The sequence below is a fragment of the Gallinula chloropus genome (genome assembly GCF_964237585.1).
Source record: "Gallinula chloropus genome assembly, chromosome: 2".
NCBI classification, from domain to species: Eukaryota; Metazoa; Chordata; class Aves; order Gruiformes; family Rallidae; genus Gallinula; species Gallinula chloropus.
In genome coordinates this window covers 86,116,050-86,133,097 of record NC_140086.1, presented here as the reverse complement: position 1 = coordinate 86,133,097, position 17,048 = coordinate 86,116,050, and positions in this window count along the sequence as shown.

Genomic DNA, 17,048 nt, shown 5'->3' with positions numbered 1-17,048 from the left:
CAGTGGATTCTGGAAGTCAGAAGGAAGCAGTTACACCAACTAGCTTTCAATGCCTATTTTTAAATCTTCCACCTCTCTTAGCCTGGAGAATGTAGTCTAAGATGCATTACCTTCTTTTTCTCCTGTGGTAAATCCACTGTCATTTTAGTTACAGGCTTTGGCAGGGAAGACAGAAAGTTAGTTTCATGAGCATTTTATCTTATAAGCAAAGAGGTCAGAATGTCCTCATCTTAAACTCAATACAAACTTTTTTGCCTAGAATATAGCAATACAGTGCAGCTCTCGCCTCTGACGTGTGCCTTTACTGACTTAATTTTTCTTTGAGCTTGTCTGTATACTTCAAAAATGATTTGTGTCTAAATCTCAGTCTGAACTACGTTTCCTTTTTAATCTGAAAAAGATGGAAGGCCAGGATGAAACTGTAAAAAGTATTCTAGCTCTCTCAGATTTTGGGGTCAATACTGGCATTTTATTAGAACTTGGGTCTACCTAACTATATAAGAGTTCTACCTAAAGGAGTTACTTGTCTTCATCCTGTTCCCTTACCCTCCTGTAATACTGCTATAGTATGACCAGTGGAAGTGGTTAGAAACATGGTTACTGGAATAAAGATGCTACAGGAACTATGAACTTTCTGACAGAGCAGGTCTCAGAGGAGAAACCTTCCAATGCACCTAGAGCCAGAAGCACCTCACTGGCAAAATTTGGGGTGTATGTATTATTCTTGTCCTCTGCAGAGAATACTGAAGAACTTCCTCACCTACGAAAGCTAGGCAGTATTTCCTATCCCAAAAGATTAGGAGGACAGTAAGAAAATGTGATTGGGTTTTAGTGCTTATTATTTCTTTTACAAAAACATTCCTTATAGGAGATTGTTCTTGAATAACTTACACAGATTGTCCTCATCTGCCTGACATATGTTTAATCTCGAGTTTTACTCATCTGGTTCCACCACCAAATGAAAGCTAAGTGTAGATTTATGTGAATGTAACAAGCCATTATTGCTTTCTTATTAGCTATCTCTAATTTTTGCTTATGGATAGTCAGTTCATCTTCTGTCATCAGAATAGCTGTCTCATTATCCTATGTTTATTTTACATAAACATGCCAGAAATTCTTATATTCATTTTAAAATACATTAAAACATTCTACATTCACCTTGTAAAACTTCTCAAGTATCTTACAGAGGTCTAATAGCATTTTACTTTCAGCCAGGTGTAGGTGGAAACCACAAGATCCCTTCATCTTATTTTTATGCACTCAGCCAGCTACAATCTCCTTTCAGGTAGTTGCAGACACTGATAAACTGTCCTCTCGGCCTCATTTCTCCAGACTAAACAACGTAAGTTCCCTCAGCTGCTCCCCGTAAGTCCTGTTCTCTAGAGCCTTCACCCGCTGCATGTCCTTTGTTGGACACACTTCAGCACTTCAATGTCTTTCTTGTAGTGAAGGGCCCAAAACTGCACGCAGTATTCACGGTGTGACCTCATGAGTGCCAAGTACAGGGGGACAATCACTCCAGTAGGCCTGCTGGCCACACTGCTTCTGATACAAGCCAGGACGCTGTTGGCCTTCTTGGCTACCTGGACAAACTGCTGGCTCGTGTTCAGTTGGCTATGAACCAGTACTGCCAGGCCCTTTTCCACCAGGCAGCTTTCCAGACTCTCTTTCCCAAGCCTGTACCATTGCGTGGGGTTGTGCAGGACCCAGCACCCAGCCTTGTTGAACCTCATAGAGCTTGCCTCTGCCTATCAACCCAGCCTTACCTCATCCATTTCTTCATCCTTTGTCCCTATTATCCTTTGTCATTATGTTTCCCCCTGCATCCAGTAAAGGACTGAGTTTCTCCTTAGTCCTGTTTTTGTTGTTAATGTGTTTATAGAAACTTTTAACATTGTTTTTTTATAGCAGTACCCAGAATAATTTATAGCTGGGCTTTTGCCCTTCTAATTTTCTCCATACATAACCTTACAACATCCATGTACTTCTGAGTTGCCTTCCCCTTCTTCCAAAGGCCATAAACTCTCTTTTTTCCCCTGAATTCCAGCCAGAGTCCTGTGTTCAGCCAGGCCAGTCTTCTTCCCCACTATCTCATCTTTCAGCATGTGGGGATGGCCTGATTCTGAGTCTTTAAGGTTTAATTCTTGAAGACTGCCTATCCTTCCTGCACACCTTTGCCCTTCTGGACTGCCTCCCAAGGGAGTCTGTCAGCAAGTCCCCTAAACAGGCCAAAACAGTGGTAATGGCTCAGTAAATCACGTTTTGTCATCCCTAAAATGCTTCTGTAATCACTCCAAAATGTTCTGCATGTTTTAGGTGTGCTTTTGTTCCTGTGAGCGGTTATAGATCCTGATTACTCTGCATTACAGCAGGTTTCAAATGCAATGATGTTCCTATATGTCAGATTCTTAAGGAATGTACGATGAAAAGCTTTAACTTGTCAAGAAACTATGCCTGGAGAGTGGGAAGCATATCCCAGGTTTAAATTAGAATGAGCAATTTTCTGGAAAGTCATAATTACAGACACATGGAGATGTCAGCTGTAATACTAGAGAATTGGGAAGGAATTTCAGAATTGTCAATTTTGTTAAACTGTCACACCAAAATCTGAAGATTTTAATAATAGCATAACGATGAAGATTTTAATAGCAGCATAAAGGCTGCTATTAAAACTTCTCACAATTTGGATGCTTAATTGCTGTGGGTCATCCTTCCCCACACCCCCACTTTCATAATCCTGTAAGGTAGAAAGTTGCCCTGACAAATTTAAAGATATCTGTGTATTTCATAAGAAAGATGCCTAAATTCTGCACACCTTACAGCTTGATTAGCAACGGAGAAAATTTTATACTCTGCCTTGGTATTTGCTAACCAAATGAAATCTTGGTATTGTTGGTAATAAGACATTATAATACAAGTAAACTATTGCTATAGAAATATTACTATATATAAACTATTACTATAGTACTATTACTATAAACTAGCAACTCCTTTGCTTTCTCTTTTTTTTTTTTTTTTTTGTATCTTAGAGCTCTCCAAAACATTTGGCATAATTTTTAACATCAATAGTTGCTTAACTGTGGGAACAATGAGGTAGTCTAAAAACACAGCCAAACAAACAACAAAACTGCTGAATTTTAGATGGGTGGAGAAAAACCTGCACGAAGTCCTGTCATCCTAAGATAGAGACACTGTTTCCTGAGAGACTGAAAATGCTGCCTACAAACCAGATTGTTGCAGTAAAAGCAAGTCCATGTAGTCCAATAGGCTTTTAGTGGGCTTCCACTGATAGGCCAGGCTTTGGCATAGTGAAAGAGAATCAGAACTTTCAAGACCATTTGTATAGTCAAGGATACACAAGCTGTGATATTATTCCTCAGAAATTTAAGAAAGCTATATGAGTGATTCTGGCCAAATCATACCCTTTATTTTCTTTACCTGTGTTCTGACACAGACTATCAAAAGCATATACCCTCCTTTATCGGAACTCCTGCTGAGCCAAAGTATATTATGAGAAATAAAAAATATTCTATTGAAATTTTATTCTCTTAAATCTTATTTATCAGTTGCAGGAAAAAGATTTCTCTGTAGTACGCTTCTATAGTTCCAGTATATCCAGCAAGCATATATAAAGATAACACTAAAATTGGGTAAAATGGATTTGAACTGGTGCTTTTCCATTCTTCCCTAGTCCATGTGCTGGGTAACTAGTTCACAGTGATGTCTGTGCTGGTGCTTTTTCATTGTGAAAGGAAGGAACACACAGCACAGTCATACTCTTATTTTGCTACCAGAGGGAATGTGGAGATTTTTTTCTTGTATCCTGACAGAATTTGAAGGTTTTGATATAAATTGTGTTATCAGAACATTGTCCAAGAATTTATAAGTCCCTTCCAAATTATTATTGCTTTAAAATGGCAGCTGTGTAGTGGTTAGTTACTGGCTGATGTTAAACCATCACACAGCATAATTCTTATTCTCATTCTAGGTATTAGAGGGCAATGACACTTTCCCAGACATTAGTTCACTAAGTCTTTGCCATGGCATTCTAAGATTCTCATCTAAAAGGTGCTAATACATATGTAAAGCACTAATATAAAGACAAGAGCAAACATTTAATTTAGGAGGTTTTATTCGGTTAGTTACACTACATCATTTGGCAGGAATTTCAGTACTATCGTAATAAGAAACATTTCAAAGCTAATGTCTTAATTTCTGTACCTAACAATCTTGTCTCTCTCCTTTGTTTCCCTTTCTTTCCCCAATATACTTTGTCTCCCATTTAAAGCAGCCATCTGCTAAAATTAGTGATTATATTACCTAATTAGGCAGCATTTAAATATATTTTTATCGTTATGCTGTGTTCCATTAAATATTATGTTTGTGGCTAATGGCATCTTTTTCTTATGAATTGACAGCTCATTTTGTCAGATTTATTGTGCAATAACTCAGTATCTTACTAATAATGTATCTCTTCTACTAAGATTAATAATTCTCATAGAAAGCTGTTCACAGAAACATAGAAATATGCCAGTGTTCATAATAGCAAACTCTTACTTGCAGAAGCATCCTAATTATATTTAGTTTCATTAAACTAACCATGAATAAATTGCATATTCAGAGTGTATCTGAGTTCAAGTATGGCATGAAATTTATTTTATATTCTATCACAGTGTGCTTAGCACTTCGAAGTTCATGCACAGAACTGTTCCTCTGAAAGCAGCAGTAAGAAAACACAAACGTATTTATGGGACTTCACCTGCAAATTTGTTCATCTGCAATAGAAATAAGTCCTTTGATAAAAGTCCCTTTCTTTTAAAAAAATAAATAATATAGCTGTCTCATATGCAGTTATGTGTCTTCCCCCCATACATATTCATAGGATCATAGAATCATAGAATACTTTGGATTGGAAGGGACATCAAAGATCATTAGTCCTTCACTAGACCTGGTTGTTCAAAGCTCCATCCAACTTGGCCTTAAACGCCTCCAGTGATGGGGCTTCCACAACCTCTCTGGGCAGCCTGTGCCGGGGCCTCACTGCCCTCACAGTAAAGAATTTCTTCCTAACATCTAACCTAACCCTCCTAAGCCTTCTCCTCTCCAGGCTGAACAAAACCAACTCTCGCAACCTGCCTTCACAGGAGAGGAGCTCCAGTGCAATGATCATCTTCATTACCCTCCTCTGGACTTGCTCCAACAGCTCCATGTCTTCTCTGTACTGGGGACCCCGGAGCTGGGTCCAGTACTCCAGGTGGGGTCTCAAAAGACCAGAGTAGAGGGGCAGAATCACCTCCCTTGACCTGTTGGCCACACTGTTCTTGATGCAGCCCAGGACATGGTCAGCCTTCTGAGCTGCTAGTGGACATTGCAGGATCATGTTGAGATTGTCACCTATCAACACCCCTAAGTCCTTCTCCTCAGGGCTGCTCTCAATCCATTCTCTGCCCAGCCTCTAGTTGTGCTTGGGATTCAAGCATTTTTTAAATTCTTGGTGCATTTAAAATGACAGTACATCAGTGTAGTGGTGAAGTAGTGTCATCGTTTGTTATATTATTATTATTCTTTTTATTTATTCTTTTTTTATTTACTTTTAAAGTTTGTTGAAGTAAGGGATCCCTGGGCTACAGCAACATCTGAATCTTAGGTACCAGCATCCAGGATGGAACCCTGAATCATGTGTCAACATATAGTTTCCTCAGCATGGATTTCACAAGAGACAAGATTCAGCTAGTATCTGAGCATTACCTAAGTAATAATTGTTTAGCCATCTGTAGCTTTATCTGAAGATTTATCAGGATTTGTCTTTAATTTTTCATCTCCCATGCCTCACTAGACACCAGAAGGATTTATCCCCATGTGGGATGCATGGCCTAGGAGTTGTCTGCTATTTTAATTTCTTCCAAAGAACATGTCTGGGCTCATCTTCAAATACAACAAGGGAAGTTTTGCCTCCCTGTTTTTTAATAGCACATTGGTCAGAGACTTGACCAGACAGTAGGAGAACCAGGTTTAATTTCCTGCTTGCCTAAGGAACTTCAAACACATTCTGTTATTTCCCAGGAAAGCCACTTACCTTACAAACTGTTCAGCCCCGCTGAGGCTGTGTAACTAGGCAGAAGAGAATGAAAAATTAATTAGGCTAGAGAGAGAGAAAAATGTTCACAATACTCTAGAGTGCTGGTTTGGGCAACCAGGATGAATCTATGGAATGAATGCAAGGTGACACTCACATGCAGCTTTGTGTTGTGTGAAGTAACCAGACTACATACAATCAGAAATGACATACTGCTCATGATTTGAGCTGGTGCCAGGACTTTGTTGCTATACAAGAAGACATATGCTAACATTTTTCCTGCCTGTTCACAAACTCTTTCATCTGTGCTATTCTAAACTCTTCTATTCATGTGTCTTCCCAAGTATATTCCAATAAAGCACAGAGCTTTCATAGGTAACGATGACCAGTGAAAAACATAATTGTCTCCCGCTCCTGCATTACCAGTTCTGAAATTTGCCTTTCTGGATGGGTGGAAAGGCATCCGTTTAACAATATGATATTCTGGAGAAAATTACCCACTCCAAAGTAGTCAAATGTTACAAAGGGTTTATAAAGATTAAAGAAGTGGAATTGAAAGAAAAGCATGCTTAATCTACTTACACTAAGATCAACCCAAATCATCTCTTTCCTTTGCATCCAGATAACAAGCTTATTTTCTACCATGGTCAGAGGCTCAGTACTGTGCTCAGCCTCAGCAGGCAAGAATCCTGGATTAGAGAGGGATGTTAGCTTTTATACCCTTTTTTTCTTGGATGATATGCAGTTGAATTCTAGCGTTGTACGTTCCTAAGGCAGTGCTAGTGCTCTCATTCCCCTACTCTTTCATCTTTATATCTTAGTATTTTTCAGGATAGGTGTCATCTCCTCCTCTGACGACTTTGACAAAACTGACAGTTACTGCAAGGCATTGAGAAGTTTTCACACCTGCCCCTCCCAAGCAAGACAGCATGTAAATAGCAGGATGAAGATCATCTATGCAAATATATTTTATTTTCCATTTTGAAAATCATCACTCATCATTGAGCCCTGGGTAACTCCACTGGTGACTGGCCACCAGCCTGATGTAACCTCCCAAGACTTGCTGCCTCAGCTGGATGCATCTAAGTCTGTGGGGTCTTTGAACCTGACCCATCAGCCAATTGGTCACTCAATGTGTTATGGGCTTGTTTAGCTGGACATCTTGTCCAGAAGGATACTGTGAGAGATAGTATAAAAAGCTCTGCCAAACCCACCACATTTACTGACTTCCTTTGGTCAACTAGATGGCTGACTTTGACATAAAAAGAAAGCAGGCATTTAACACCTCTGATTTGTCTACATCCCTATTTGTGAAGTGACTGATCTCATCAAGTAACAGAACCTCCTTTTCCTGATAAAATATTTTTAAAAGCCCTTTTTGTTGTCCTTCACAGTACTGGCCATCCTGAACTCTAATCTAGCTTTGGCTGCCTGACTTTTTTTTCCTGCAGTGACAATCAACCTGCCTGTAGTCCTAACATGTAGCCTATTTTTGTTTCCAATGTCCATACACTTTTAAGTTCTAGAAGATCCCTACTCATTCAGGCTGGCCTTCTGCGTGGATTGCTTGATTTCTGATACTTTGAAATTGCCTGCTTCTGCACTTTTAAGAGTTGGCTCTTAAAAAGTGACCAGGATTCATGGACCCCAGTACCTTTAAAAGGAGATTCCCAGGTGAACTCACTAACTGGCTTCTTCAGCAGCCCAGGGTCTGTTCTGCCCAATTTCTCTGCTATCACCAACAATTTGAAATTAAGCTACTTTGTGGTCACTGTGACCAAGACAGACACCAATCACCTATGATACTCTCCCTTTTTACAAACAACAAATCTAGGAGGGCACCTTTTCTAGTTGACTCCCATAGTACCTGCACCAAGAAGTTGTCTTCAGTGTGCTTCAGAAATTTCCTGGGCCTGTTTGTGTCTGCTGTATGACATTCCTAGTAGATGTCTCAGAAGTTAAAATCACCCGTAAGAACAAGGGCATCTAATCTAAACATATCCCTTACTTTCTTGTAGAAGAATCCATCTGTGCTGTTGTCCAGGTTGGGTGGTTTATAGCTGGCTCCCACACCAACATTCAGTTTGTATGCTTTGCCCATAATCCTTACCCAGAGGCCCTTAACCATGTCATAACCAACTCTTAAGTGCCATACAATCCAATCCCTCACAGACAACACCAACCCTCTTCCTTGCCTCCTCTCACAAAGAGTCCATATATCCATTAATCACAGTACACCACTCAGAGAACTCATCCCACCAGGTTTTGCTTATGACAATGAAGATATGGCTCTGCAACTGGGCCAAGGCTTCAAGCTACTCTTGATTATTCCTCATGCTGCAAGAATTAGTAAAAATACATTTCAAGTGCGCTCCAGTGTATTCAGCACACCATGGAGCAGATCAAAGGATCTCACAACTACACTGTCCATCAAACATTGGCATGCCACTCCATGGCTTATCTCTACTGAGCCTAGTTTTATCCCTTTCCCTTTTGAAATCTCATTTAAAGCTCTTCCAGAGAGCCCTGCTAGCTCTGCACAGATTCTTTTCCTCCTTTGAGACAGCTGTACCCATCTGCCACCACTAGGCCTGGTGTCATCTAAACCAACCCATGATCAAAACAACAAAAATCCTGCCAGTGACACCAGACTTGGAGCCAGCTATTGCTATGCTGGCTCTGCCTGTTTCTACCCTCATCATTCCCTACAACTGGGAGGACAGAGAACACCACCTGTGTTCCTCCTGATCACTTAAGCCTCAATGCCCTGAAGTCTTTGTTGATTGCCCTTGGGCTTCTTGTTTCAACTTCACTGCTGCCTACGTGAAAAATCAATAATGGACAATGGCCTGAGGGCCACAGCAGGGTAGAAAGTTTTCTCTTCAACCCAGGCCCCAGGGAGACAGCAGTCTTCCATAAGAGGTTGGTCTGGTCTGCACACCTAAGCTGCCGAGATCCTCTAGCTGGGCTCACCTCCCTCAGGTGTGCTCACCACCACCCTCCAGTACGGGCGGGGCCTGCAGCCAGGCACTCGGGTGGCAGCATGTTTCCAGCAGAGCTCTGCCAGCAAAGCTGTATCAGTCACGGTGGGTGCAGAGCTTAGAGAGGCCATGGCTTTCTGTGGGGTAGATGCCATTGCCAAGCATTTTGGAAAAAACAGAAGTGCAGGGGAAGAAGAATGTGATATTTGAAAATAAATTAATTTTTATGCTGTGTAGACTCCTCACAGCATCACGAGCTGCTGACAATCACAATATTGTGCATGTAACATTCTTGGAGTAAGGATATTATTAATGCCTACACTTTTGCTGTGACCTGCACCCTTGTTCTTCCCCAGATTTTTCCAATCTTTGTCTCTATAACTGAAGAATCACAGTAGACACTATTTTCTCTAGCACACCAACAATGGGAAACCTGAGTAACAGTACAGAGCTATTTTTCTCCCTTTACATTTCTATGCAAAACCTCTGTGACTTCCCTATAGATACCTGCAGGTTTTTTCATACCTATTATTTGTTCATGAAAGACAGCTCAGCTTCATTTTGTTTTATGGAAGTGACTTCAAGCAGTTTTGATTATCTCAGAGCTGACAAAGATCACTGAAAAACATTCCTCCACCAGTACTCTCTCTCGTACAGCAATTCATGCACAATGAACACATGAATCTTATGGGACAGTCACTCTCAAGCCTTACTTTTGAGTTCTAAATATCACCAAAGAAATAAAAATTTTTAAATGCAAATTTGATGAGAAAATGAATACTTTTATAAATTTCAAAAGTGTTTTGTTATATAATCTCATTTTAATAGTGCAAGAGGCAATTCTAAATGGGTTTATTTCTATAGCTCCCTGACAGTATTGCTGGGTAATGGATGCCGTGATTGGGAAGCAAAAATTGGTTACTGTTCCTCCTGTGATGCCCCAGAGGTTACACATAGGAAGGATCTATACTGTAGCAGCCTATTTTAAAATCTATAAAACCACCGCATAGCCACTTGATCCTATTTACACGCAATGCATTTTTTGTAATTGTCAACAACTCTAGTTGAAACATTATGCTTATAACTAATGGGTATTTTTGTACATCTCATTCTGAATATCATCATTTACCCTACAGCAATAATTGCTGATCATTTTGTGGCAGCTGAAGGAGGGATGCACGTGAAATAGGCAGTTAGAATTGCTTTTAAGTTACCAGGAGAAAAAGAAAGTGTTAACGTTTCATTTCCGTATCAGTCAGGCAATGTGATATAGATTTGTTTTTCATCTTCTTCCTTATTATTCTAGAGTTGCTTTGTAAATTGGAAGTCCATCTTCAGCTGCTCAGCTTTCATCTAAGTAGTCATCTTGAAATTAATTGAATGGGAAATGGAAATCAGAGCTCCTACATACCAAGTTGAAAACCTGAAAGTGTTGTCTTACATTGTGATCTCAAGTTTGAAACTAGGTATTCAGATACCAGCATGAGAAATGTTAACTTTTGAAATTAAGGTGATTGGCAGCATTTAGTGCATTGAGGTGATAAGCCCCAGATTAAAATCAAGGTATTGAATGGAACAGGTGCTGACCTACATTATAGAAGGAAGATTGAAGTGAAATATGTGGAAGTAAAATGTGACAATTGTTATATAACAGACCAGAATGTAGAATTCCTGGGGATACTACAGTGACACCTGTTGAATCTTTTCTTATCTGATATCTTTATCAATGACCTGGAAGAGATAATAAATGGCATGCTTTGCTACTACCTTGTCAACAGCTCTAAAAACTCATAAGACTAGAGGAATATACTGAAGGTAAGTTGACAATTAGCAAGAAAATAACAAGAAAAAAAGCAGCTTGGGAAAAAATCAATACTGATAGATTTATGGTGTATAATATGAAACATTTTCTACATGTGTGAGGGTTAGGTGGATGAATCTAGAAATGATAATTTCCAGGTGGAAGTAGGCACTTTGTTAGAGGGAATTTCACATATGTTGAAAGAAATATGAAGGTTTTACTCTACCTTCATGTGCATGAAAGCAAGGCAATGATTCCATTTATGTGACTTTGATATGAAGATACTTAGAGTTTACTATTTGGTTGTTGTTTTTTTTTTTTCTTTGCAAGAGAGGTCTTGACAGGTAAGTATCCAAATGGAATAGCAACAAATTATTTAATTAGGGAGCTAGAGGCATTACCTTATAATGTGTTGCTTGGCTACGCAATGCCTGAGGGCTGGAAAGGGCATAAGAATAGTTGGGGGGAGGGAGAGGGAACAATGGAACAGCATTCTATAAAATTTGATAACTAACAGAAATGGTTAGAAAAGGTAAAGCCTGGGTGGATGCTAGACACATTTTTCTGAGACTGGAAGCAGTTAAACATAAAAATAACTTGTTAAAATATGTGGTGAAATTTCTGTGCCCCAAAACACCATAAAGTGTGTGATGGGGGCAGGGGGGATGGAATCTGTATTGGAACATAATCTTTTCTAATAATATAGAATTTAATATTTTGTAGTATCAAATATTTTCCCCTGAATTCCTGATTTTTATTTATATCTGTTGCCATAAGTGCCTTTGCCATCTTTTTCTTACTTATAATTTGAATTAGTAAGACACATGAAATGGTGTAATTAAATGAAAAGCATACAACATCCTGGGGAAAATGTCTATTTTTTTTTTTTTAAACCAATAGTTTCTGCCAGTGAGATCCAGATTGCTATAAGTCTATGATGGAGTTGGCCATAATTCTCATTATTGTGGGCTTTTTAAACACTTTAGACATTTTCAGAACCTCTTTAAGTCAGTGAGTATACGTTTCTTTAGTACTAAAGTGTTAATGTCTTTACTGTGTTGTGTGGATTTTTTGTATATTTTAGTATTATTCACCTTGAGGCTTACTTAAGAAAAATGGGATTGTATGATTAATACTCTAAAAAGAAACCATAAAGCATGTTGTGTTTGATCCTTAGATCCTAAGATCCTGTACACTAGAATTGTACAAACACATTTCTCAATGCTATTAATACAACTAAAGTGATGCAAACAGTCCTAGGATGGAGGCAGCTTTATTGGTTCTCTGTTCCTTTGGGAGTAGTAATTACTTTCCTGTGGAAATAGCACTAGGAAAAAAGGTTTAATGTGACTGATAGAGATGTAAGAAGGTTCTTAAGCAATATGCCATTCAGTGTTGTGCAGGATGAATCTTTACCATCAGGTCCATTTTAATTCCTGGAAGAATGTGGATAATGAGAATGGATAAATGGACAGAAGGACTGAATGCTTCAGTGTGTGTGTGCTCACAAAAACGGCTGTGTGCCTGAATATACTATGGATGAGAAAATGTTTGGATGCATGTGTGGATAGATGGTGAAGACAGTAAGCTGCTGCCAGTGAGGAACAGAGATGTGCCATAGCAGAAAGCAGGTGAAAAGTCCCAAAATACAAGCCTGGTATACAGAGAGAAGATGAAATACTTTTATAAAGGGAGGAGGAGTTTGATTGAATCAGACAGAACTTCTTCCTGGAATGCTTCTTAAACTATGTAAACCCACTGATCCTCAGGCACAAGTTCTTGGACCCATTCTGTCCTCTGTGTTTTATATAGCTCTGTGAAAAGAAAGGAGCTAATCAAGCTGGGAAAACAACCTTTATTTTTTCTTCTTTTTTTTTATGAGAAGTAGAATTACATTTTTTACTCAGTAAACAGTAAGTTAACTGAAAAAAACGGTAAGTTATGAGGGACTCCAAAAATACTCATAAACACACTCACAGTTCAAGTCATCATTCTCAGAAAAAAACCCAAATCAAACCACTCTATTTTTTTTTCTTAGTGACTTTTTGTAAGTTTTACTTTAGAATACAGGAATACCGATGTGTTTAGAGTCATTATCCCTCAAACAAAGTACTATAAACCTGATGAAAAAAATTTAAAAAAAGCCTTGAAATTTTATTTCTAGGCAAAAAATATTTTGGTTCAGTAACAAATATTTTTAATTTTATTTATGAAGAAAAGAATTCTTAACAAATACTACTCATTTTTTCCCATTTGGCTTATCTTTTTCCTTTAAAATCCTAAGAACTCTGGTAGGTGTCCTGTTAAATTCTAACATCCTCACAGAGAAGATTTTTAAAATACTGCTTCCTTTTAAAGAATCCAATTAAATTCAGTTTTTACTGAGCTAAAAGACAACTGACAACATTTGGCATTACTCAGGGTTAGGGTGATTTCTTGACTCTTTGTGTAAGTTTCATAAAGAAAGGACATTGAATGAATCAAGTCTCTTTAGACCAGTTCTAACTAATGTAAGAATTCATTAAACTTTGAGGATAGTGTTTACCCAGAACAAAACCCTGTTCTTTAACAAAAAAATGAAACCCAAGGAAGAAAATTTGCTTTCTGTAGTGCTAAGAGAATATACTGAATTGCACACCTGAATTGAAAACAGGCATATAACTGCTTGAAATTTTGCCTTTTAAAACATTGTATTAGTTCAGTCCTCTGATTTTGAACTTGTTCTTCTGCTAAGGAAAGGTCCTATGAGGAATCAAAATATTTTGAAATATTTAATAACGATTGTATAAATTGCATGTATTTGTCATGAATGGATGCTAATAAAGTGTATAGGAAGAATGCAACATGCAGTCTGAGGGCTCGGGATTTGGCACAAAGCCGGTTCTTTCTTGCAGGCCTTGAAATTGCAAATATACTTACCAATTGGTTTCAAAGTTTGAAGTCCAGGCTCCAATAAGGCCTTTTTGTCTTGCTGGTATATGTCATGAATTGCTGCGGAAAGTACAGAGTTCTACAAACCATGGTATAGATTTTGGAAGGTAAAAGGGTTTCTTTGTCTCAGAAGGTGAGGTTGTCAACAGAGAACTGAAAGTAAAGGCTTATATAAAATGTCAGCAATGATGACATAGAGCTGTTGGAGCAAGTCCAGAAGAGGGCCACAAAGATGATCGGGGGCTGGAGTTCTTCTCCTGTGAAGACAGGCAGAGAGAGTTGGGCTTGTTCAGTCTGGAGAGGAGGAGGCTCCATGGAGACCTAATTGTGGCCTTCCAATACTTAAAGACGTCCTGTAGGAAAGTGGGAGAGGGACTATTCACCAGGGAGTCTAGTGACAGGACAAGGGGCAAAGGTTTTAAACTGAAAGAGGGCAGGTTTAGGTTAGACTTTAGAAAGAAAGCCTTTACTGTGAGGGCGGTGAGGCCCTGGCACAGGCTGCCCAGAGAGGCTGTGGATGCCCCCACCCTGGGAGTGTTTAAGACCAAGTTGGATGGGGCTTTGGGCAACCAGGTCTAGTGAAGGTGTCCCTGCCCCTGGCAGGGGTTAGAACTAGATGACCTTTGAGGTCCCTCCTAGCCGAAAGAATTCTCTGGTTCTATGACTGCTCAGTTCCTTGACTGGTACTTCTGACTTACAAATCCGCTTGGAATACAAGGAGTTGGATATCCTTTACTTCTCTGCTAGCACAGAGGACTCCTAGGTAGCTAATATCTACGACATGAGTAAAGTTAATTATCTTCAAGAAACAGACACAATTGGGGTTTTTTTCAGATTAAGTCCTGCATACTTCTGCTCAGACAAATATATTTTATATTTATGCAGCACCTTTTTAAAAAAATCCTATTTTTCCTTCTAGACTTTGGACAGAAATTATTTAAATTGTCACTGAACTGCTATAAAATTATTTTAGTACATATTTAGAAAGTTTGTCTACTATTTTACCTGCCTGAAGGGCCTCATGATAGAGTGTATATATATATATATACACACACATATATATTTATTTATATATGTAAAATGTCCTTTGAATTCTAAAGATCGCTTTAATCAATACATTTTACAAGAAGATGATTTATGGCTAAATATAACCCAGTGCCTGGGAACTGTTGTCTGAATTTGCTGAGTCTTCACATTTCACAGCCTACTGTGGTCTAATATCAAACCTAAGAATTGCCTGTGTAATTTGTAGTTATGTCAAGTTACACCTTCAAGGCACATAGTGCCTGTGGCAGTCTGTGATAGAAACAGTCCATCATGAGGCCAGATTACACACCCTAAAAAGGCTTTTGTTTTGTGTGATTAGAAAAAGAAGAAATTTTTATTTGGGTTAGCAAGGGCAACAGTAAGCACTAAAGGTTAGTATATCTTTTACATGTTTTCAGTTTTTCATTGCTGTCTGAAGTAATTAGGCATATTAATTAGAAATGATTAGAAAATAAGTCTATCACCATTCATAGGCACAAAGTTTTAATGTCTTTTTTGGCAGTAAAGACAATGAAGTTACATGAAACAGCAAAGTGACTGCTTCAGAGGTATCAGAAATATGTCATACTATTACTTGTAATAATGCATTTGAAACATCTGATTGTCTTGGCTAAGGCAGTAGATGTTTTCTTTCTTAGAGGTTGAGCCGTAGCTCCTCACACCTTAATATTTAGTAGTTTCCTATTCAGACAGCAATGAAAAATTAGTTGAAATGTCCAGGTTTTATCTCAGAGGTCAGTGATGTCTTGAACCACAGAATTCCTGTTTCTTAAAAAGATTCATTATTATACTGCTGAAAGATAAACAGTACATTGCTTGCTGACTATTTTCAAGGCATCAGTGAAACTGATGCTTTGAATGTAGATAATTGTTCAATACTTGCAATAGTTAATTCTAAGACTGACTTTGGAAGATAGCATTCCATCTAGAAATTAGTGAAAACTAAACTGTTGTATACTATTCAATTTCATTTCCAGTCACAAATTTCCCAACTCCAGTTTGCAGAAAGTTCAATACAGAGGAGTTGCCATTTTGTACAGAAGAGTGTTAAATATGAGTTCGCAAGTACTCTTCCATCTGACAGAGGAAGTTCAGAAGTTACTTCACTCCATCCATCTTAAATGTATGGAATTGCATGGGCAGTTCAAATGCACAGATCATCAAAAATATGTATAGGAAAGAGACCGTTTCCTTTAAAGACTGCAAGTTTTCTCCCTTTTTAAATGTTTTTCCTTGTCTTTTTTCAGGAAGGGTTGTCATCCCCATGTCATCTGTGTAGTTCCATTAGACCTTGTGCCTCAGTAGATTCTTGAGACCAACATTTATAACTACAAAACAGTTTATCAGCTTTGGAACAAAGACAAACTATTTTAAAGGAACTGCGAACACAGTACTAGGCTAACGCAAACCTAAGAGCGAGATTGATCTGTTGTCCCTATCACTTGGGGTTTTCACCTGAAAAAGGAATTAAATTTAATTTAAACCCTCTTGAAAAACACTGAAAAAGAATTGTTCCAAAAGAGATTTATAGCTTGATGCAGAAGTTGATTTTGGGAGAATTTGGGGGAAAGGTGGTTGATTTTTTTGAAATGTGTATAAGCTCAAATAGAATATAGTCTCTCTTGGTGACAGCAAGGGCAGGTAGTTCCCTAAGGGAAAGGGAGCTAGGAACCAAGCATGATGACATCATCATTGGAGGTAGTGGCATCACTGGCAGGAGCCCCATTCTGCAGCACCTGAGTGAGGCAAGCAGGCCATGAGTGGTGATGGTAGCTAGCATCAGCTGAGAGTCCTCATCATCAGAAAGCTCCACAGTGACAAAGAAGGTCCAAGGTCAAGACAGAAAGTTGAATCAACAAGTCAAGATCAGATCTGGAAACAATAAGCAAGGACAATCATAGTCCAGTGATCAGCTGGAAAGTCCACAGTGATGAGATCCTCATTCTGCAGGTCAGGGTTTGGATCAACAAGGTAGAGTCAGGTGATGTAGCCACAAGTGTAGTGCAGGCACCTTATCTTGAAAAGCAGCTTCTGAGAGAAGGCAGGGTAGCTATCAGTGAGTCTTCTAGATTTATTAAGAGCAGCTTTATTCATATTCACTGTCTGTGTTCTTTCTAAACTGGCCCTAACCCAGGGAGACAAATCCCCGAGAATGGGGAAGATGAGCTCAGATGTCTGACAGCCTCCACCCCTCAGTCAGAGGAAAAAGGTT